The sequence below is a fragment of the Fukomys damarensis genome, unplaced genomic scaffold (assembly GCF_012274545.1).
Source record: "Fukomys damarensis isolate Sample0158 unplaced genomic scaffold, DMR_v1.0_HiC HiC_scaffold_6, whole genome shotgun sequence".
NCBI classification, from domain to species: domain Eukaryota; kingdom Metazoa; phylum Chordata; class Mammalia; order Rodentia; family Bathyergidae; genus Fukomys; species Fukomys damarensis.
In genome coordinates, this window is record NW_022900918.1 from 31,118,965 (window position 1) to 31,140,352 (window position 21,388).

The 21,388-nt window shown below is 43.2% G+C and overlaps 1 long non-coding RNA gene across 1 annotated transcript in view; it reads right to left on the minus strand.

Moving 5' to 3' along the window:
• The window catches only part of LOC117285116, a 58,949-nt gene extending 51,381 nt beyond the window's left edge, over positions 1-7,568 (minus strand). The window contains exon 1 of the long non-coding RNA XR_004516089.1: positions 7,488-7,568. This is a non-coding gene — a long non-coding RNA (uncharacterized LOC117285116). The remainder of the gene's footprint in view (positions 1-7,487) is intronic.
• Positions 7,569-21,388: the final 13,820 nt, after the last annotated feature.

The following is a 21,388-nucleotide window of genomic DNA, read 5'->3' on the forward strand; positions in this document are numbered from 1 at the left end:
TTTTTTTTTTTTTTTGCTATTTTTACTATATGTTCATACCATTTTGGCAAATTACAAAATAAAATCCTTGGATTTTATTAAAAGTCTTCAAGTCTGTACAATATTGTCTTCCCAACCAGAACTACAGCACCTTTCTGAATTCAAATCTGAGCTCATATCCATGTAAGTCTTCATACAGCTAATGTGATAAAAAGTCCTACATAGTTTACAATGTGGTTAACATGAATAACTTTATTCCTTATATTTTTACATTCTTGGTGATATATGTAAAATGCATTTTTATAAACTTATTTTGTATTCATTTACTATCTCACCTATGTATTCTAGAAAGCCATCCATGTTTTATTTTAGTAATTTAGATACATTTTTCTTATATACTTTAAATATACTATAGCATAAAGCTTTTTTAATCTTAAATTGTAATGATGTTTTTGGGGTCACAGAAAATTACTATTTTACCTCCTTTTAAAAACTTAGTATTCTATTACTTTTGGTAGAACTGTCAGGAAATTTTGAGCTATCAGCTAATTTCCTATAATAGTTTTATTTGTGTGAGAGAAAGAAGATAGGGAAGAGAGGAAAAGAGAGGGAGATATTTTATAATTTATTAATGGAATTATTATAACTTTAAAAAATGAATTGAATCAATTTAAATTGGTCTACTTTTTTTCTACACTGTAAGAATATTTATGAAGAGTAGGAATTACATCCTTCAGTATTTGAAAGAATTTACTTTCTAAAAATTAGTCCAGAAACTGTTTGCGAGGTGTATTAGCCACCTCTCCTTTTGCTAGCGCAGCATGCCCGATACGCATGCATGGTATCTGACTGACAATCGCAGAGATTTCTGTCCATGGGTAGCTTATTCCAAGGCAGGTATGTCACGCCAGAAGAAGATGGTGGAACAAAGCAGCCTACTTTACGGCAATCAAAAAACAGGGCACAGGGCGAGAGTATCAGCGACAGACACAGCTTGCTACGCTATGCCCTCAGGGACCACCTCCTCCACCCAGCCCTACCTCCCCACAGTATGGTCAGCCGTGGACATAAGTGGATCTATCCACTGGTGAGTATACAGTCTCTGTGACCTGGCCACTTCTCCAGAAGCCTCTTCATCCAGCCAAACTCATGGTTAAGGAGAATTGTCACAAGTGGTAATACTTAGATGTTTTGAAGAACTTTCAAGATAATCCCACTGTTTAGTATTTCTACTCCCAATGCCAATTTTAATAATATGCATTTTCCCACAAAACAATTCAGTCCAGGCCCAAATTCCCCTCCCTTTTCTCTCAATGATAGCCTCTCCTTTTGTTGACACCTACAACTGTCTTCTTCTTTTGGCCCACTGCAGATACAAGTCTCTTTCAATTTTTCTCCTATCTGCCTTATCCTGTGGTTTCCTCACAGATTTTTAAATGGAGGTACAATGAAACTGATACTTTTACCTTATGTCTTCATTTCTTTTTGATCCTTTCTTCTCTTTTTTCTACTCTACGCATAAGAAAATATCATCCAACTTTCAAGCTGCATTTAAACTTTTGCCAGTATCCAAGCCTAAGTTTAAGATGGATTTACATAGCATAGGACGAACAGGTTTAGTCAATGTCCTAGGACTTTCCCTACAGGTATTAGGCCGTGTTCTATACTTACACATGCACACATGCACGCACGTGCACACACACACAATTTCACTTCCAAATTTTAATCCAAGCTGTTGTGGCTGTGGAGGCCTGCACAAGATTCCAAGGCATTGTTCATCCACTGGCTTTCTTTCTTCCTCCCAAGAAGCACTCTCAGTTCTACTACCTCAGAATCGGCTTGCAAAACTAAGAAGAGAAGCCTAGTGAAGAGAAAATGCAGTAGGCTACGCGGACCACCAGCCATGGCGAAGGCACAGGGGTATAAAATCGAGAAAGAAAATAAAGATTGCCATTCTTACAAGACCTTCTAAAAGCATGTAGAAGCCAACATATCTATGCATCAGAGTCACATGTGGAAACAGACATACTATATAAACACAAATATTCATTTTTCAGAAAGCATATGTGTCTGCACTGTTAAATAGATTCTAGTGATCTACTCTGAAATCAACACAACAAACAGCGACACACTGGGGATTCTGGTGAGAACTGCTACAGAAATCTCTGAGTAGAGTACGAGCTCTACTCTTTTTTATTTTTATTTTATTTTATTTTTTGGGGGTTACCAGAGATCGAACTCAGGTCTTTGCACTTGAGAGGCAGGCATCGGCACCACTGAGCTAAATCCTCAGCCCTCTGCTCTTTTTTTTTAATCCCCCAAACATTTTTTTAAAATGTTCTTAATCTTTTCAGCCGTTTAAGGTTACAATTTAGTGGCTACAAGGATACAAACATAATTGTGCAATCATCACCACAATCAATTTTATGTCTTTCCTTACTCCAAAAAGAAACCTCTCAGCTCCTCAGCATCACCCCCACTTTCCCCACCCACCCTCCAGAACTTTGCCACTTCTGGACATTTTATATGGTGGAATTGTAGGGTGTTTTGTGACTTGCTTCTTTCACTCAACATATTTGCAAAGTTTACCCATGGTGCAGCATGAATCAGAGTCACCCTCTGTATTGCTGAATAATATCTTCGTGGCATCATTACACAGCGCTTGGTTTAGCCACGCATCCATTCGTGGACAGTCGAGTTTCTTTCCACTTTTTGACTGTTATGAATAATGCTGCTATGAATATTCACGTACAAGCTTTCATGTGGGCATACATTTTCACTTCTAAGAGAACCTTGAGATCTGAGGGTCATTTTATGTCTAACCTCCTGAGAATCCTCCAGTCTCTTTTCCACCACAGCTGCACCACTCGGCTCCACACTAGCAGTGGTTACCCCAGCTCTCAACATAGGATTTGGCTCAAAGGATGTCCCCAAAAACCATTCATGGAAATGAGAAAGGGGGGACCCAGCATTTAAGACGGAAAAGATGGCGGTGAGATGGAAATCGGATGATGGCCCCGGCAGTATCTTGTAGGTGACAGTCTCCATCCACACAGGGAACCCGTGTATCTAGGTCTGCTCTGATTCGGGTTGTTTGCTCTCTTTATCCCAGTACTGCCTAACACTAAAGGAGACACACACACACACACACACACACACACACACAGAGTGATGAAAACTGTTGAGATCATGTGAGGTCATAGTGCATTTCTGAAAGCAGAGCGCAAAGCAATGTAGCCCTGGCTTTGCGCTTTGCTTGCTCTGAGGCATATTTTCAGCTAAGCTAAGACGCCCTTCCCATCTCATGGTCTGGTCTGAATGAGGGCAGGGAGACCAGAGCCCCAGCTGTAAGTCTCAGTCTAGGAAAAAAATGTTGACATTAGCCCAGCTACCAGAAGCCTTGTGTTTATTCACACAGTCTCACACTTCCAGTGTGTATCTGTGATATGGGCGCAACACAACCAGCTCACATGTTACAGTGACAGTGGAGGGCTGGGCCTGACCTACCCAGATAAAAACAAGGAAAGCCAACTCATCGTGCGGTGGCCTGGCTCCTCTGGGCTGAGACATCCCTGAGAATGTAGATTCAAGTTCCAACCTCTCAACTGTTTTCATTCACAGCATTTCTGACACGAAATGTGTGGGGGTTTTCTTCACATAAATCAACTTTCCCACTCTCCAGATACCACCTGGGTGTCCTACAATCCAATTCAATTCTGACCCTGACTACCTGGAGTTAGCACAGAACCATTCTGAGGTGCAGGACTCAGTCCCATGGGGTTGCCTGCCCCACTTCCCATGCCAACAGCAAGCCCAGGCCACCATCATGGATGGACAGCTACAAAGTCCCAGATTCCCCCAACTCTGTCCTGTGCTCCATAGTTAATGAGAAAGGCTCACAAAAAGCTCGGGGAAACACTTCACCTATTTTTACCAGTTCATTTTGAAAGGATACACCCATCTCAGGAAAAGCCAAATGAAGGAAACTCACAGAGCAAGGTATGGGGAAGGCCCACAGAGCTTCCGTGCCCTCCCGGAACAGAGCTTGGACCTCCCTGACATCTCAGGAGGATTCCGTGGAAGTTTCACAACCTAAGCACAGCTGATTAAATCTCTGGCTATTGGTGAGGCTCAGTTCTCTGCCTTCTCCCCTCCCAAGAGGTCAGGCTGAAAGTTCCTAACCTATGATCACAGGGATGGTTCTTTCGGTGGGCACATCTTATCTGGAAGTTCTCTAGGGGTTGGGCCACAGACATCTCATTAATATAAACTTAGGAATGGTTCTTTTTTTTTGGTACCGGGGATTGAACTCGGGTCCTTGCGCTTGCAAGGCAGGCCACCGAAACGCTGAGCTAAATCCCCGGCCCAGGAATGGTTCTAAAGGGCTTATTGTGGGTGAGAATAGACGGTCCCTTCACCCTGCCTCAGTCCTTTTCTTACTGTACCTCATGACCCTTTCCCTTCTCTTCTTCATACTCCACAGCCAGCTTCACCCAGAGCTTTCTAGTGCTTGCTGCCTTGGCCTGCAGTCTTCTCTCCGTCATCTCACCAGTGTGTCTGTCCAGTGAGCTTGGATACTTCACTTTGTGGGGAGGCCCTCTCCAGTTCCCAAGCCTGACCTGGGATTTGCTCTCATGCCCTGCATATTGTAGTCTCCTCTGCTGAGTGGCACTGCACTTTCTTATGTATCCTTCTGTTTCCTGTTTCCTGCTCCAGACGCAAAGCTCCATGGTAGAGGGAACATGGAGGGGAGTGGGCATCACGATAGCTGAGATGCCTGCAGAGTGCACACCACGTGACCGGAAGTCAATGCACACTTGTTAAATGAACAAGTGACAGCCTTTTCCAGTCAACCACAGTACACTAGCAAGCAGCATCGTAGAACCCTGAAGGGGATAAAAGCAGAGTTCTGCATCTTCGCTGTGACACTCAGACCCTGATGGTAAAAGCTCCTTCACAACAGTAATCAGTCCAAAAAGGAGTTTTCTGGTTTTGTAAATGAAAAACGAAATTGTTTACTGCTGTAAAAAGGCCAACTCAGATCTTGGCCCAGGTGTGCTACAGATAGAGCACAGGTTTGACACTGTTCTCTTCAATTTCTAAGGCGATGGGGGAGGGAGAGGGAAAATGACAGGTTAGCCGGACCTCACCCTGGGCCACTGGTCCATTCACCTAGCAGGTCACACAGAGGGTGGCAGACAGCAGGTGGGTTTGGACATCTTGCAAACACCAATGGCTATTATGTTGGTGGACTTGACCTCCATTCTTGTTTCTTATTATGTTCAGTGATTATCAGTATCACTATTACTTTTACTGGTTTATTGGTATCACTAGATTACTAGTACTAGATAATTAGTAATAGTGGTAATGATAATCATAGTAACCAGCACTAGTAGAAGTAGTCACAATAGTAGTAATCGTATGTCCAAGTAATCAGATTTCCAAGGCAAAAAATTAAATGGGATGAAATATCTAAATTTAGATTTTTCATATGTTGGGTCCAAAAGGTTAAGGGTCCATATACAGCTGGAAGCAACCAGAAACAAACAAGAAATCTTTTTTAAAATTTGAACAAAAATGTAAAAATGTAAACATAGTTTTAAAATTTTAAACGTAACTTGAAATCCTGTGCTTTACCTTAAAAATGAGCAAAATTTTCTTGCTATGCTATAATATTTCTGTGTCATCTTTCTCCTCTCTGCTCCACCCACAAAGCTGTGAGCTATAAATATGTTTCTAGCGCGTGGGCCAAGTTCATCTTAGGACTTTCTGAAGCCCCCTCCTGCCCTAAGCACATTCCTCAGCTGAAAGGATTGCTGAGTGTAGGCCACAAACCTGATTTCTGTATAGTTTCCTCACTTCCCAGAATGGGAAGAAAGAAATAAAAGATAAATCACAGGAGCTCCACACTGATAGGGAAAATAGCTGACCGAGAAAAAGTAAAAGAAGTGGTTACTTCTGAAGGAAATAGAGGAGTTCTCTCCAGGCCGAGATGACCACGTCTGGGGTATGCAGCTGGGCCTTGCAGTATCTTAACTGTTTCCAGAACAGCTGGGAACCCTTGTCCGCACAGCATCAGAGAATCAGTGGCCCATGGCTGTTTATCACTCTCACATTCAATTATGCCTGGCCTGTGCTGTAAGTCTGGAAACCCTGCCAGGCAGGGTCTGTGACTGTGACTGTAACTCAGCTGCCTCTGACCAAGGAGGTCCAATTGCATTTGATTGTCACCTCCGGGGTACTCGTTCTTCGGGCCCTTCCTAGGTAACTTGAAGTGCGACCTTTTCGTGAGACCTTAGAAGCTCTCCAGGTGTCCTGCTCATCCAGAGGGAGGGCCCTGGAAAAGGTTCTGGTGTATTTTGGGCACCAGACTTGCCTTTTTTTTTTTTTTTTAACTGGTGCATATGATTCGCAGGCTGAGTCCTAACTTTCTGCTAGCTGCTCTGATTCTCTGTGCTGACTCAGCTTTCCTCATGGATTCCTGCCAGTGTATGAAAGGTACATCCAGACTGGGAAAAGACACTCATCTATTCACCATTTCCAGACACCTGTGCTTGTTTGGACAAATACCCTCGGTCATCATCCACAAAAATGAGCTCTCAGAAACTCCAAGGTGCATTCATTTTGTGGATTCTGGAATTTTGAAATTTCCCATTAAATTGTCTGAAAGGGAGAGATCCCTTATAGTACCATGGAGGAAAATCCTTAAAATATTATGTGGCCTGAAGATTTTAACGAAATCGAAGAATGTCCCAAACCAATATACAGACTAGACAAGAGTGAAACGTTCACCCTTCATATCAGAAAATAACCAAACAGAAACTCCTGGAGGGCTCGCTCAGACTGAGAGCAAGCTCGTCTAAAACCAGCTACTTCTCTGGCAAACCCTGGATTTACCCTGGAGACACAAAACTTTCCTGGACCCTGCTGAGCACAGGATGAATATGCTTGGTTTAAACTATTCCTTTCTGTGAAACATTCACCCGTGCATCTTGTCAAGAAAGGCTAGTGATTACCTCACCGTACCAGTGGTCAGAATTTTAAAATTTGAAGGTTAATTCGGACAACACAGCCTTTATGTAACTTCAGAGGAGATGAGAGCCAGGGCTGGATGGTGAACGTGAGGGTCGAACACCAGGATCTCTGCTTGTTAAGATGCACTGAATCCCACCGCGGGCCTTGGCTATTCCTACACACCGGCAAAAAATCAAAACAAAACGAAAACGTAGCTCACCTCAACCATCTACAAATGAACAGCACTCAGTCACAACACGCCTGGGCCACCTTGGGTCCAGTTTCTGCAGCTCTGGGGTGGCAGAACCAGGTTTAGAAACCCGGAGTCTGAAGTCAGTTCAAAGGTCGCTGACCAGTGTCCCCTAAACTTCAGGTTTCTCACCCTGGAAACAGGACAGGCATCCCTTACTTTCTCTGGTCCCTGCGCAGACTAAAGCCATTCTCGTGGCTCAGCCGGCAGGCCGTGCTATCTTCTTGCCTTCCCCGCCTCTCACCTCAGGTGTAACCGAAGCGTCGTGAAGGCAGTGATTTCCTTGGTCGAAGCTGGTTACCTGATTCGTTGCCTTCTGGCGTTGCGTAACCTGCTGCGTGGGGGACGCGGTCTGGGAGCAGACAGGCTGGCGCGGGCCTGGCGTTCCGTCCGGCAGGGGGCAGCAGAGCTCGTCGCCCGCTCCGCCGCCCTGCGCGAGCTGAGAGCCATTAGGGCCCCTTAGGGAAAGAGCCGGCTGGCTTTTGCAGCGTATTTCTTTCCTTGCAAGCATTTTCCCTGTCTCGTTTAAGTGAGAACACTGCTTCGGCAACTGATACGTGCCTGCTTTTCATTCTTTCTTTCTTTTGGTTCCATCTGGAGGGACCAGTAATTTTTTGAACAGCTCCACGCTGGGCACCTTGTGGTCGTTGTTACAGGTGATTCCTTCTGCAGCCTAAGGTTTTCCCGATAATTCCCAATTCCCAGTTGATGACGGTGTTAATTAGACCCTTTTTAAAGCAGAACTGGGGCTTAGATGGGGGGGGCTCCTTCTGTCCAAACGGGTTCAATATGATTATTAAATGTTTGATGTGAATTAAGCATGCTTATTAGCTCTGGAGGACAGGAAACTACAAAGGACACGGGAAAGCCTTGTAATTTGAAAGACTATACGCAACTTTTTATCCTCCAGTGAGCACCTAATTTGGGAGGTGGTGGGACAGGGAAAAACCCTACCCTAGTCCTGGCCGATCCTAACCTGCAGTTTCCCAGGCCCCGGAAGGGTTCTGCAGGCTGCAAAGAGTGGGAAGGGGCCCTGAAGGTCACCCAGGGACTGTCTCCAAATATCTGAAGGTCACTATTTGGAAGAGTGAGTGGCTCTATCTGGCTTTGCACTGAATCAGGTGTCGTTCATATGAGCAGGGCGAGAAGGCTTCCACATCAGGTAAAGCACAGGGGGCTCGGGGTTGGCCCTGATCCAAACCTGGCTGCCTCCTTCCTCGTTTATCAGAGGGAAGGACTGGGCTCCAGGACTCCTCTCCGATTGTGGAGCGGGGTCTCTAAGTCCTCCTCCAGCCAGGACTGTTTTTCTCCACTTGTGAGATAACGACGTGAAAGTGTTCGCACGCTGGAGAAACGTCAGCAGGTGCCGGGATGCAGGCAGTGGCCACACACTGCAAAATGAGTGACACGTGGGGAGCGAGGAAGGAAATCGGAGATAACTGAGGAAGCCTGTGTCTTGGGGAGCCTGTAATCGGGATGGAGATGGGGTAATGGAAAAGACAGAAAAGAGCGCCGAGGGCAAAATAAGGACTGGGACCCAGAAGTTCACTGTTCCATAGCCTCTGGGTTAGGACTAAGACCAGTCTCCTCCACCCCATCCTTCAGAACCTTGGCTCTTCCGAGCCCTCGCTAGCTGTGTCTGGTTGATAGGGACCTCAAAAACACCCTGGGCCCTTCGGGTTAACAGCAGGGCCTGGGGAAGGCTGTCTGTTTACTGCTTCTCCCTGCATCCTCGCAATTAGCAGCCAGCGGAAACAATGAGATGAGCGCTCCAGTAACTCGGTTGTGACCGCTGGAGCCCAAAGCAGCTCTTGTCTCATCAACACCCTGTTATTAATCAGGGAGGAAGGGGGAGGGCAGCGCGGGGACCACACAGCCTGAAGCCTGGGCCCTGCGGGGTCCTCTCTAAGCTGCTCAGAGAAAGCAAGACAGCAGGAAAGCGGCCCAGGAGGAGGCCCACTCGGTGCCTGCCGCATGGTAACCCTCCACGGTGGCAGGGAAAAAGATAAGCGAAAGGCAGGAAACTCTAGGCCCGGCGCAGCTCCGTCTCCCTGCCTTACAGACAAGACCTCCACCTGCTTGGACCAGGGCGGCTGTCTGGTTTGGGTGACTACTCTTGAGTACTGAGTTAATGGGGAACAGTGCAGAATGGGCAGCAACCTGTTCTAGCAAGTTTTGCCGCAGAGAAGGGTCCTTAGGCTGACGCTGCAGGCTTTCTTCTTATTGTCCTGCTGTCTATGGTTGGGCATGGCGAGGCTCCACCCTGGATCGCTCCACGTTGGAGTTGTTTTTAAAGCCACTGGCGTGCTGTTTGAGGAGGGGGCTGGGGTGCAGAGAAGCCGGGAAACACAGCCCTTGCTGAGGAATGAGGACTGGGACCTGGGCCATCTCTGCCTTACACAGCCTTGGTCGCAATGACCGGGGCCTGTTTTTCTCACTCAGACAGCTTCTTCCTAAATCAACCTGAGACTTTTTCCCTTCCTTTCCCCTCTTACCTTCTTCGCCTCTCGCTCTACACTGGATCCTTCCAGTGCCCAGGAAGCCCCCAAACACCAAGTATTCCAGAAACAAACAGGCCACCTCTAGTTCAAGCAAGGGGTGCCGGACTTCACACTGCTCACCACCTTTTTTGCCATAAAATGAACTAATGAATGATTTATATATAGAACACCTATCGATTTGAAACACTTTCAATTGTATTTTTACTCTTCTTGTTGTGTTTTTGTTTTGGTTTGGCTTTTGGCTTTTGTCTTGTTTTTGAGACAGGGTTTCACTATATAGTCCAGGGTAGCCTTGAACTCAGTGTGTACCTCAGGCTGGCTTCTAACTCGAGGTGATCCTCCCGCCTCAGCCTCCCGAATGCTGGGATTACAGGCGTGCCCTACCAAGCCTGGCTCCTTGTGCTTCTGCCTGACAAACAGCTGTTTATCTTTCCTCACCTTGTTGACAGTTTCATCTGTTTGTTTCTTTTCCCTCTCTCAGATTTCCAGGTGACGATTTTCTAAAATGTGGTGCCATAAGAACAATATAGGATTTGGGATCAAGACAGCTGCATGTTAGCCTAGCCTTGGGGACATCAGTCAATCCTGTGAGGCTCGATTTTTCCACCAGAGGAGAAAGACCCCAGATTCCCAGGAAAGTTCTGAAAAAGTGCCATGCAGATCTCTCTCTCTCTCTCTCTCTCTCTCTCTCTCCCTTCTTTCCTCCCTCCCTCCTACTCTGTCCTTCTCTCGCTTGCTTTCTTTAATATTCGTCTCTTTTTTTTTTCTCCTCAAAACTGGCATTTTAAAAACTGTTGCTGTTAAAATGAGTACTTGCCTTTTAAAAATCTTCAAGTTGCTAAGCAGCATCTGCCCCCCCTCTTCCCCTTTTATGTAGCCTGGTTGCCATAGTATCATTTGAGCATGGTAACAAGAAGCAAAGAGCAATCATTTTTCACTAAACAGGGCTGGGAAGACAGATAAACATGCTACAGTGTTTCCTTACAACCCATCTCGAGCAGGGGGACTGGCTCTAAGGTGTGCACCTGGCTCTCTCCCCTCGGTTACCACCCTGGCTCCCTGTCCTGCCGTGGCTGTCTGCACCTGTGGCTCCTGGCATGTCGTGCCACCCCTGAGCAACACTTCCTAAAAAGGCTTTAGAAGGGATGCTGCTGCTCCTCCGGTACTTGTAGCTGTTTGGGGCTAAATGCAGACTCAGATCCTTTGTGGAGAGTTGCTAAACATAGAGCGTTGAGTGTGAATCGGTATTGTGACTAAAGGTGCTCGTGTCTTGTCGTAGCAGGTTTGGAAGATAATAAACAGACGTCATCAGAGTGACATCAAAGGGCACTCTTGAAAAGTAGAAAGGATAAAGAGAGAAGTGAAAGTAAAGAGCCTACTGGAAATCTCACATGAATTTGAGAAATTTCAACCCTAGACTCCTTTTGTTAAACCCAAAGCTCACAGAGTTCACACACCTGATTACCAACAGCACAAACTGGGCCGGAAGTGGGTGTGACCTTCCCTTTGACTAGGCTGCCCTGCATGGTCCAGTTTCCAGGGCCAAGAAGCACAGGCAAGGCTCTACTGGTTGACAGAGTTTGTTAATAATTCAGATGTTTAATGCAAAAAAGGTACAGTATTATTAGGAAACAAACAGATATTATCAAATGAAAATATATTCTTTTAAAATCATAATACACCGTGCATTTATCATTGTTATTTTCCAATTATTTTTGTTATGAAAAATTGTGTTGTGTTGTAGAATGGCTTTTTATGTTTTCTTTATTAATATCTACTTGTATTGCCCTAAAAACCAAAACTTTCTAAAAAATCACAGCATTACTTGACTGGTGCTTTTCCCAGAGTGTCCTCCTGCCTCCCAGCCACCGAAGTACCAGCTGCAGGGCCCTAGGCCGGGGGATCCCACAGTCCAGGCTGGTCAAAGCAGCCCACCCCAGCCCTGAGCCCAGCAGCTGTTCTGATTGGGCCCTGTACCCTTTATACGCCTTGCTCACTATTTCCAATATTTTGTCTTAAACGTGCCCTCCTGGACTCCAAATCGTTTTCTAAATCTGTAACTAAGTCATTGTTTCCTGAGGAAGCAAATTTCCTCTTCCAGATGAAGCCATCAGCCGAGGGCGCCACCCTCTACAAGATGTCCCTTCCCCTCAGCCTTCCGCAGGAAGACGCTTCTTTTGAGTTGGGGCTGCAGGATTGAGACGAACAAGCACTGTCACCCGCGCTCTCATGCTTGGCTGCCCTGTGACAATGACACACCGTTGTCAGGCAGCTGGTTACAATAAGAAATGCGCTCCCTGGCTTCATGGTGCTGTGTACCGATCCCCTGAGCTGATGCCCTACATCTTAAACACATGTGGCTTAGAAGGGCTTAGAGAGGGCTTTTCAAGCCAAGGCAGGGCTGTCCGCAGGCTTCTCCAAACAAATCTTCTCCCACCAAGTGGAATGAAACTTTCTTCCCTTTATCCTCCAGGGCCTTCTTATTCTTCTCTTTCTCCTTCCTGCTGGAAGCCACTTTGGTGTGAAAAGCGAGACTCATCTGAGGACTCCTAAAACCCAGGCAGGGAGCAGAAGAGATTTCCTGGTCTTGGCCTTAGCAGAGTGGAAGCCTCAGACATCAAGGCAGGCACTGTCCATCCAGAGAACTTCTGCCCTGTGCCTCAGTTACCCGACCTGGGGTTTGTTGGCCTTTGCTCTGGGAAAGTCTGGGGGACTAAGGAATGCATTCTTGAAGCCCAGTTTTCTTCTGTCCGAATTCCTCGGCTTCCTAAATCCCAGCTTTCTTGGCTTCCCCACCTCCGCCCCTTACTTAAGGTCCCTGCTCAGAGGAGAAAGGTCTCCGCAGAATGAGAAACACCCATTCCAGAAAGCTCGCTGTGGCACAAATGCACATCTTAGAAAAAGTGGAATGTGATAATGGCAGGCTGAAATTTAAGACTTTTTTTTTCTAAAAATTCACCAAATCTATGTGAAAACAAATCAATTTTGTGTTATGCTGAAATTTTGGGACATTCATAGCTCCTCTCTGACTACATTTCTGAATGTATAAAAACAAATTTTAAACAGGCCTTTGTACTCCAAAATATGTTTTTGTCCATCAGTATTAACTATGGGAATACTACTGTTTGTATTTTTTCCTTTGAGACAACAGTACATTTAATAGAGGTATGATTCATTTAATTTTTATGTATCTATTTCACTCCAGCTTGATTTATTTTAATTGTTACTTGTCAAACAGTAGACACTTACTTATTTTATTTGTGATATGTTTCATCTTAAAGTTATGTTGTTATATGTGGATGTAAACATAGATTTGGTGTTTTGTAATCTTGTTTTTCTCGTTTTTATTGTACTCCTGGTTTCCAGAATTTTTTGTTTTAACTTTATAAATGTGGCTTTAAACACAAACAGTAACAGATTACTGTAATGAATCCCAGGCTCTTGTTTGCTGCTCACCGACCCCCACCCTGGAGTATTTTAAAGCAAACCTCAGCCGTGATTTGATCTCGTCCCTAAAATAGCACTTCAGAAAGTACTGCGCGGCTTCATCATCACCACCCTACATGAACATGTGCAGGACCCAACTTCCTGGTTGTCTCAAAACTGACTTCTTGGCCAAGCGTGGCACATATCTATAATCCTGGCACTAGGGAGGCTGAGGCAGGAGGATTCCCACGAGTTCAAGGCCATCTGGACTGCACGGTGAGACTTTGTCTCAAAACAACGACAAAAAAACAAAGAGTAACACCTACTCCTCAGACCTCTGTATAACAACTCTCCAGACTCATCTGTGGTCATTTCTATGACTGCGTAACAAAGCTGTGTTTTCCAGAACTTCTTTCTTTCTAGATTCCTCTGACCCTAATTTGAGTCTGCAGAAGGCCATTGGTCAGATCTTCTGAGGACTTTGGCTGTTTTATTGGCAAAATTATCTTTAGATTAAGTTCCAGTGGTTTGCTTACAAGTATTTGATAACAGGCTTTCATGTGGACCAAAAAAAAAAAAAAAAAAAAAAAAAAAAAAAAAAAAAAAAAAAAAAAAAAAAAAAAAAATCCCAACATAGAGGACCAAGGGGAACAAAAAAAAAAAAAAAAAAAAGACATAAAGAAAGAAAAGCAAAGAATAAAAAAGAAAAATCCCAATTTGTGGCATTTGCCAATTTCAAAGGTGTAAATATTTCCACTGTAGTCACTTTCAAACTCCCAATATGAGGTCACTGAACTAAATGGGAGGCACAGTTGGTTCTTCTGAGCTGGTTTAAGCTGGCTTGAGCACACCATCGCAGCAATACTGTCTTTGGGGCAGATGACTGCTGGTTGCTTTCATGTCCTTTCATGTATATTGTCTCCATCTGATATTTCATTCCATCAGGCATACCAACCTGTTAAGCCAGTGGTTTCCAAACTTTTGTGGCCAAAGGTCTTGATGTTTAAAGAAATGAAGTGAATAAAAGCAGTGTCGGTTTTATTAGGAGGCTGGGGAGGTTTTAGGTCCCACCCTATCCTAGATTTGAAGAGAACTCTAGAAATCACTGCTTTGTGATTTCTTTTCCTCACCCACTCTTTGATGATTTGAAAAAACTCAGAATTCTATGGACTATAGGATGTGGTTCTTGATAAATGATTTTTTTTCTTGAATTCTTTGAGACAAATTGAAATGTGAAATATTTTCATCCATTTGGAACCATTTGTAAACCCATGTTTTCAGCTGGGAAGGGCTCTCAGGAGCTTTATCTACCAACATACTAAGAATGACCTCATACACTCTGTAGGGCTCTCCATCGTGGTGGGAGCCCTTGCTCCACCAAGAGGCCTAATTTAAGTGTTTGTCTATAGCTCTGAATGTTCTCTGACTTCAGATGTCTACCAAAAACTGAGAGCTATTAGTCACACCACTTAACTGGATGCAGGTCTCAGGCCTGCTTTTTTCTCAGTCAGTACCTTGGAACAGTGTTATTTTTGTGTTCATTCAAATGGCCCTTTGAGATGCTTTTATATGTTTCCTCTCCAACAGAGTGCTTCCATTTTTATTAATCTGCTTTACGATGCAAATCATAGTCTAATGGAGATACACCATTCAGTCTTAATGGACTCATGACTTTATCCAATAAGTTCCTCTCATTTTGATTGAAGAAATGGGCTTAGGATTTGAGAAGGTCTCGATAATCAAGTTATTCATAAAGAAATAAACCAAAATTATAAAATAATAAGGGAGTCGATGAAGACAGAAGACTCAAGTCACAGGAAGGTTCTCCTAACCCAGGAAACGGCCCTCTGGCCATCACCACTCAACAGGGGACGCAAAGGTTCTTCCAGTTTTCATTCTTCATAGCCACACACTGCACGCTGAGTACAGAAACAACTAAATGCTTGGGATGGTCCTCAGGCTGAACAGGGAGGCCCGATACCCTGCTCTGTTGGAAGGTGCACTGTACAAAAGTCTAAAGGCTTTGGGGTAACTGTGACATACTAATAGTTGGATTTCAGACATCAAACTGACTAGGGAACAAGATTCAGAATACTATTTTTTAGATGGATGGCTTTTCTAAGTCTTTTCTAAATCACATGTGTTCTGTTACTTCCATTTGTGGGTAAGAACTATCTTGTACATCTAGCAGGATTGGGAAAAAAACAACCTGACCAACCTCCCTATCGTTGGACTACTACAGGTAGGTCTCCTAATGAGTTCCACATTAAATATGCCTAAACGGAAGCTGCTTGAGTTCGGTTTTCATTCTATGCACCATATCTCAACCAGAAGTACCATTCACATGGATACCCAGGCCACAAATCGGAGAATCCTCTTTGGCCTTTCCCTCTGCCTGCTATCCATCTAGTTGTCAAGGCCTATCAGTGTCTGTTTCAACTTCCTTTCACATTTTCACCCTTTTCTTTCTAGTTCTAACACTGAAATAGCCCGCATTGAGGCTATTTTAATTTTTACCTACTCTAAAAGAATGTTTTATTCATTGAACACTTTCAATAACTATCAGTTGAAGTTATGGTAAAATCGTTCTGCTAGTTTGCTTTCCTTCTAGTTAACTGTGGTTCCTACCTTATGTTTATGCTCCATTCCCCAGTGAAAGTTCTAAAACATACAGCGGAAAATGTTGTTCTCAGAGATCATAACATTAGACTCCCCCTTCCTGGTTTGTCTTTCCTAATGAGTTCATCCAGTCTTCAGCTACCTAAGCACCTTCAAATCACTCTGCTGATCCAAGGAAGCTAACTCTTGGGCTTTGTTTTCCATATTCTTCTCATCTCACGAAATTTCTATTTCAATTCAGCCCATGCCAGGGAATCGTTTTGGAATCACGTTTCTACCTCAAATTAGGGCATTACTGGTGTTTTGTTTTGTTTTGTTTCACTTAGTCCTTATGCCAAATGTTTTCTTTCTTCCTTTCTGTGTTCTTCCTGAATCACAGGAGCTTCCAGATCTGGAAACTGTATTTTCTAGTAGCTTTACCAGAAGCTCCCGGCTTAGAGTCTGCCAGTGACAAAGATCTCAAGTGGGAATGAGAGGCAGAAGACCAGACAGCCTTGCAGCAGTTCTTGCAGGAGCAGTGGGCAGGTTGGAGGCTTTGCAAATTGCTTAGGTGCAATGTAACCACAGCCTTCAGGACTCCTGTAACTGACCTCAACTGCTGGACACACCTGAGGTTATCGATTGTTTCTGCAATCCTTCAACATCCTGATTTCCTAAATTCGATTGTTTTATTTTTTAAAAAGTATCCACTGATAAATCACAGATGCAAGGAAGATTTCCTGAGTTCTAAAAGCTGCTTTCCCAGATCTCTGTTTCTCCAATCTTCCAAGGTTTAATAAGCCTTGAGTTCCCGCATTCCACATTTTCTGCTGGAAGTACCTCAGTTGTTCCTGTATCACCAAGTCAGGTAACCTGTGATTTGAGAACGGGTTTAAGGCAAGCCTCAGCCTTGAGCTTGCAGAGATGCAGCCTTTTTGTTCCATCCATGTCTCTGTAAATCTGTAGCATTCCATTTGTGCTTCCCATTCCTGAGTTGGATTCTGAATCCTTTGCAAGAGTTAAACCTCTGTGATAGATCTCAGACCACTTAGATCGGACCCTGATATCTTTCCTAGATTTTGTTGGTTTGTCATGCAAGGGAACTTAACTCTCCCTCCTTGATCACTCCACCCCTTGAAGTTGTATAAACTGGGTAACCTCTCCTGGAGCCAGAGGGCCACCATCAGCTAACTTTGATATTCACGTCTGCCTGGAAATGTCTCTCATTCTATATTCACTTTTTAGTTCCGATCAATGTGGGTTGATTATTGAATTCTTTTGTGCAGGAGGGGATGCTGAGGATTGAACCCACAAGTGCTCTGCCACTGAACTACGTCCCCAGCCTCTTTTTTATTTTGCAACATTATCTCTCCATCTTGCCAGATGACAGATCACAGGACTAAGTTTGCTACTAAGTTTGCCCTGGGCTCTTCTTAATCCCTTTTTGTCCTAGTCTCTTGATTTTTAATACCAGTTTACATTTGAAGTCCTAACATGCAAGCGTGTGCATGCAGGCACACACACACACACACACAATTTTGTCCTAGTCTCTTGATTTTTAATACCAGTTTACATTTGAAGTCCTAACATGCAAGCGTGTGCATGCAGACACACACACACACACACACATACACACACACACACACACACCTTTAAGCTTATTAATGTAAAAGCATTAAGCTAATAACATAGCATTCCTTAAAGGCATAGCATTTTACTATCTTATCAATTTGTGTCCAAACAAAAGGAAATCATTCAGGTCATAATGTGTGGTTGTTAGGTTATTTAACATGAAAGCCTTACCTTGGTCAGAACTACTTAGGACAGAACCTTATTTCTGAAGTCACCTGCCCTTTTCTTGTGACATACTACAACTGGTACCTGCTTTACCTTTTCATCACATTCACTGTTTCCAAGAGAGTATTTGCTGCCCTGAAGAACCTCTTATTCTGTACTGCAGGGATCAGGCACACATATACTCTGCTTTTGCATCAGCCCTCTGTAGTTCTCTGTGATGCTGAAAGAGTTCTTTCTTTTCTCTGGCATTCTCTCTGATTTTCCTTTCTGGAAAATTTTTGTAACTTCATGTGTACATTTAGTCCTACAGGCTCTTCTTTAAGAGGTAATTTATGGAAAACCAATCCATGCAGTACGAGTGCCAATATTACAAGTCCATGTAATCATATAATTTCAGGATCTGTTTCAGCCAGAAGACAGGGAAATCAATCTTTGGGATGTCTGCACATCCTCATGTCCATATTCATAAGGGGCTACTTAGTACAAAAAATTATAGCAGCAATTGTTTTGCTTGCTTCTGCTCTTAATATTTGGGTGGAGAAATGATGTCTGCTAAAAGTCAGATATGGACACTCTACCTATTCCTCTTGGAAATGTTTTAAAAGAGATTCCACCCACCTATCACATTGTTCTGCAGGATGAGTCATGGGTGCTGTGATGCTACAAAAGGCAGATTCTAACACACTTACTCACAGACCTCCTGGCTGGACAGATCAGCCTTTCAGATCTGTCATGCTCAGTCTTGTAACGATGATGTGTTACTTTCATTGGCACCATGGCAGCATGATGACTCCATTTCTCTTCACTATCTGACTTCATCCTAGGGCTTCATCCTTACCCTCCTCTCTCTTGCCATCAACACTTGCTTCAGTCATTTTCCAAAATCTAATTGCTTGCTTTCCAACGAGGGTTTCCATGACAACTTCCATTTGTGGTATTGTTGACTCCATCGCTCCATTTCATCTCTCCTTTGTGGCACTGAGCTCTTCTTTCCATGTTAGGCCTAAACATTCTTGCTTCCTTTTCCAGGTCCTTTGTTCTTATATTGTGCTTGACTTTGATCCCAGCCTCTCTCTGCACTCAATTTCCATGTACTGCGTTGTGTTCTTAGATCAGCCAAAGAAATCATAATGAATGCCATATTTTTAAACCCTGTCCTGTCATGAAGAACTGGGCCAGATTAAGAGTCTCCTGTCTTTTGGAAATGGTAATCATTCATTTTCTTGCCTTGAAAACAAGGATTAGATAAAAAAATAAATGAAGACAATTCCACCCTTCCTTCCAAATAGTACATATACATACAATATCATCTTTTGAAATAATTCTACACATTTAGCCAATTGAAAGCTCACTTAATTACCATTTATTTGTAATTTAGACATACGTCTTTTTTTCAGGTGCATTCTCCTGATTGGAAAAGTCTGTCAGATATTCAACCAATAGTGTAAAATGACTTTTTTTTTTTTTAACCCAGAGACCAACTAGCGGTCATGAAAAACAAGGTGGAAAAATGAGCGGAAGAGGAAGGAGGGCTTCATATTTGAATGTGGGAAACTAAAAGGCAAGATGGAGAGGATTTTGTAGGGAAATGTCCCAAAAACATACAGATGCTAGAGGCCAGGAAATTAGTACTTTGTATGAGCAGGGGATGCTGCTGACGAAGGGCTAGTCACATATTGTGCAGACTCCATCTCGGTCTCATTAGCACCTGCACTTTTCCTCTTGTCTTTTGCCCTTAGCATGTGGTGGCAGGTTGCTGATGTCTGTTTTTGTGCTATGTGTTACCAGATGCGATTTAAATCCTCTTTACGCAGTACACATTCTTGGGGCAAGATGAGACACACATATGCGGATCTGTCACTTTCTACACAGAATACAGACTTTGTTCTTTCCACATTCTCATCCTTCTTCCTCTCTCCACTGTCATCTTTTTATAGAAAGCGCTCAGTAGTGACCATTCCCATGAGGCTGAGCTGTTTCACCACACAGAGGTGGTAAATTACATACGAAAAGAAGAAATAGATACCGATTCTACAATAACATAGGATAAGCTGATATTTTAAGAGATTTGAAATACTCTGTCACATATATATCGTATCTCTTTATATGCTGGAAAGAATAGAGACTCTGGACTTATTATTTTCTGAGCATAGGTCCTAATCCTGCCTCTCATTTAGCCAGATGCCCTTAGGTAAACTATTTGACCTCTTGGAGCCTGAGTTTGTACAGGAAAGAGGATATAAAAAAACTTCCCTTTAAGGATTGTGAGGAGTAGGAGATGAAGTTTATAATATGCATTGGAAAGTGTTAAGCACAATTAAATTTCGGTAAATGTGGGAGACCACCCTGTTGATTATGAGGGTGTAAGCAGTGTGGGCTGTAAAGAGTTAACCTCACAACTGGCTTGTTTAAAGAAGTCAGTTTGGCCAAAGCCTACATGACTCATAGAAGCACGGCAGATGGAAGATGGGTCAGTACCAACCCACTGCCAATGGCCATGGTAGAGGCCAGAGAAAGGACCTGTGAAGTGGTGGAGGTCAGTATGAGATAACATGACAGCCAAAGTCAGGATGACTTACACCCAAATTCCATTCCCAGAGTTAAAAGCTTCTTAACTAAAAAGACAAGGTTAATCATTAACTACAATCTATATCTTGTCTTTTCTGTTCCTAACACAAGAATGCTTTGTCTGTCCTTTTACAAGCCTTGCACCAACACCACCTTATCCCTACAACCACACATAGCCTTCTTACACCAGTTTGATGAATAATTGTGTCACCAACAAATATCAGCAGTACTGGCTGTTCAGGGTCTTTCCTTGCTCAAACATTGACCTTCCCGTCCTTAGTTTCTCACATTGATTCTGTCTCTCTGTCTTTCTTTTTGTCTTTCATGGTAGCACCAAGCAAGAGATCGAAATCCACTGTAGGGATTCCTGATAAGTAAAGTCTATTGTAAATATATCATTAATATACACTGGTTTAAAAATGAAGACTTTTTAGTTTTTTAGATCTTTTATCAAGAAAAAATTCCTATGAATATTTATTCACCCTTCAAAATAATTATTGAGTGACTAATATGTATGCTGGTGCAAAAGTTGATATCATTTCCCTTTATAGGTTTCAGTGACTTTGACTTATTTTGTAAATAAATCATTACAACAGAGCCAACTTTATTAGTGTATTTTTTTTAATTTTATTGAGTTTATTGGTACATTTTAGGGATACAGTACAGTTATATTCATTGTTGGGATCTTGTACCTCTACATGACAAGTCTTGATTCTCATTTTTTCCCCTTACCTCTGCCCTCCCTTCACCCCCTCCTCCCCTCCCCATCTACACTTTATTTTCATCTTTTCATTCTCTCACATTTTTTTCTTTTCCCTTTTTGTTCTTCCCCTATGCATCCCACCTTCCCTACACCTTTAGCTCCTTTCTTCAAATTTCTAAATGTCAGTAATCTTATTAGAATCTTATGTATTGTTGCAGAATATTCACACCAGGGAAACTATTTGGTATTTACACATGTGTGACTTATTTATTTCACTTAGGAGTATAACTTCAATATGTATCCATTTTCCTATGAATGAATCTATTCTCTCGCTCTTTATGGCTGAGTAATATTCCATTTTATAGAAAAATCACAACTTCTTTAATCCATTTTCCAACGGATGGGCAAATAGGCTGTTTCCAAGATTTAGCTATTACAAACTGTGTTGCTATAAATAGGGGTGCACATACTTCTCTGTGATATGATTCTTTTAGTTCTCTTGGAAAGATACCCAGCAGAGGGATGGCTGGGTCAAATGGAACCTCCAGTCCA